Source organism: Tupaia chinensis, unplaced genomic scaffold, assembly GCF_000334495.1.
Source record: "Tupaia chinensis unplaced genomic scaffold, TupChi_1.0 Scaffold000671_2, whole genome shotgun sequence".
Lineage (NCBI taxonomy): Eukaryota > Metazoa > Chordata > Mammalia > Scandentia > Tupaiidae > Tupaia > Tupaia belangeri.
This window is the reverse complement of record NW_006160194.1, coordinates 2,448,840-2,451,793: the sequence shown is the minus strand read 5'-3', so window position 1 is coordinate 2,451,793 and position 2,954 is coordinate 2,448,840.

Genomic DNA, 2,954 nt, shown 5'->3' with positions numbered 1-2,954 from the left:
AGCCAGATCAGGAGCTGAGTCCCGTACCATGCCCCTGGGCCTCCTGCACCCCAAGGCCAACCGGGCTGGGAGGACCCAGTGAAACAGGAAGATGTTACTGGAGCGGAAACGCTGAGGGTGTTGTCTGTGCTTCCACGTCTGCTCTGCGGCCTGCCCTGGACACGCTGGGCAGCCCTGGCTGGGGTGTGCCCAACTGGTCTGTCCCTAGTCCTGGACACCTGGGCTCAACTCCATGTCCCAGCTGGGGCTGCTGCTCCCCCATGGCTCCAAACGCTGGAAGCGCCCCGCGGCCCCGAGTGGGAGGGGAACCCAGGCTATAGGGTCGTGAGCCACCCCACATCCCAGCCTGGGCCGGTGCCTGGGCCCAGTATTGCATGGACATCGAGGACCAGGACATGGCTGCCTCGCAGGACCGAGGGGGGCACACGGTCCACAGGCCTGAGCCACAGCACCTGTGTGGCCCTGGGCAGCCTCACAGGTGAGGGCGGGGTAGGAGCCAGGCTCTGAGGGGGAGGGCAGCCCTACAGGGAAGCGGGAGACACAGCCAGCCGCTGGTCCACCAGAGTGGAGCCTGGTGCAGATGGGGAGGCCACGACTCTGGGCCAAGTAGGCTGGGCCGTGGTGCGGCTGTCAGCCTGCTGCAGGCCTCCAGGCCACTGGACTCCCAGAAGGTGGTGAGGACAGGCTGCCGTCCCCGGGGAGGAGTCCCTGAGAGCACCACCTCGTGCCTCGTGGCAGCCGAGTGGGATCCGGGATTTCAGGAAGATGTTTTTACTGGAGACCACGTTGGAGGCTGAGGGCCATGCAGTGGGGGGCTCCCCAGCTGTGCCTAGTTCATCCCTCTGAGACAGGGGTCACACTGGCAGATGGGGCAGTGGGCACACGTGCCACACGGACACGGGTCACTGCAGTGTGAGGACAGCCTGAGGGGAGGGCAGGCCTGGGCCGTGGCAGGCACCCTAGAGGACACCACATGCAAACACGTAGGGCTCCTGCCATGCATGGAGAGATGCATGAACACAGACTCCCCATGCGCTGGCATGTGCCTGCCTGTGTGTGCACAGGGGCCCTCCTGGAGGCATGTGGGGAGCCTGTGAGGTTCTCTCGGAGCTCTCCCCAGAGAGCAGAGGGCACTGGCCAGGCCAGATGGGTGCTCCCCTCACCCACCCAGGCCTGGGGCTGAGCAGCTGGGCCCCCCACCGAGGTGTGCCTGCACCCAGCTCAGCGGTGGCTGTCCTGAGCAGAGCCCAATGGAGGGGGAGGCCCACCTGTGACCCGTGGACACCTCCAGATGTCCTGTGGGGGTCTGTGGTTGGTCCACCTCCCACTGGGCAGCATGGGGCCACAGGCAGGTAGGGCTCCCGGACCCAGCTGGGGCTGGAGCTAGGGCTGACACCCCAGGCCTCCCTCCTGCAACACAGGCCTTGCGGCAGCTCCTGGCCAAACCTGCTGTGTGTGCCCTGTGGGGCTGGTGAGGGCTGCGAGGGGCAGTTGCAGGCCTACCCAGCAAGGGTGGGAACTGCTCTGCACTCCCCGGCAGGCCACACTGGGGTCCAGTCTGGACCTGGGGATGCTGAACATCCTGGTGGTCACATGGAGCCTGCCCCCAAGGCAGGTAGATGGGGCAGGACACCCTCCTGGAGACGACCAGGGGACACCCATGTGAGTGGGGTTTCTGCGAGGATGTCCTTGTGGCAGCCTGCCCTGCATCCTCCCTCCCTGCTCTGATCTGAGGCCGCCAGGCCCACTCCACTCTAGGCTCATGTGCTGCGGGGGCCACAGTTGGCCTTCCATTCCCATCCTCCACCCACCACTGCTTGTGACCTACTCCTAGGGCCTCTGGGACATGAGGACAGGTGCCCGGGGGGTCTCTGGCCCTCTGCCACCCCTGTGGGGTCCCCAGTGAGCTGCAGGAGGAGCTATGCACCCTTGCTGAGCTTGCTCTGGGGTTGGCCCTGCCCCTGCTCAAGGGCAGGCATCCTTGGGGAGGGCCTGAGACACATGCCAAGGCTGCAGTTAGCACTGCCCTGAGAGGAGCCCAGCTCAGGAAGCCATTGTCCCCACACAACAGCCCATGGCTGGGACCTGTGAGGCTGAGGCCCCACCCTGACCTTGGGTTTGCTCACCGATACCCCTAATACCAGCCTGGTGGGCCTTGGCAGGCAGCCCAGTATTGCTGCAGGCTGCCCCGGCAGTCAGTCCCGCAGAGCTGGGGCCTGCGCCTCCCTGGAGCCCAGGCTGTGAGGTTGGGGCAGAAGCCTGGGTGCCAGTGGCAGCACTTCACAGTAGAGCGGGGCCCTGTGCCGGGCCATGCCGGCCGCACTCCCCCACTGGAGGTCGCCCAGCAGTGATGCCATCTGCCAGGGACCTGCCGTGGTGGGCCTGGGAGATGCTGGCCTGGCCACCTGGCACAGCTCTGGGCGGCCACATGTGTGTATGCTGCATCCCAGGTGGGGACGTGGGAATAGGTGTCCCAGTTCCCATCTCAGCCCCTCTTCTGTGGTTCCTGGACTACAGCTAGGGGCGTGGGGCTGCTGCCCCTCCCCACACACCCCGTCCTCCTGAGCCCTGTCCTGTCCTGTCCTGTCCCGCCCAAGCCCAGGTGGGACCGGAAATGACACTCTCCTTGCCCTCTGTTCACGAGGCCGCCCGAGGCAAGCCCAGCCCCATGACCCAGCGCTCTCAGTCCTGCGGGGACAGGTGCCTGCCCTGGGTGCTGACGTCCTCACAGGAGATGGGTGTATGGGCAGGTGCAGTCGCACAGGTCGTCAGAGAGGGCACACATGAGCCGGCAGGCCCAGCTAGGGAGGAGGGGCTGGTGGCCAGGGCAGTGGCCCGCTGGTGCTGCTTCCTGGAGCTCCATTCCTGCCAAGGAGGGCCACAGGTAGGAAGGCCAGAGCTACATGGGGGCTCCAGAGGGCTGGGGCCTCAGCAGGGCTGCTATGGCAGGCGGG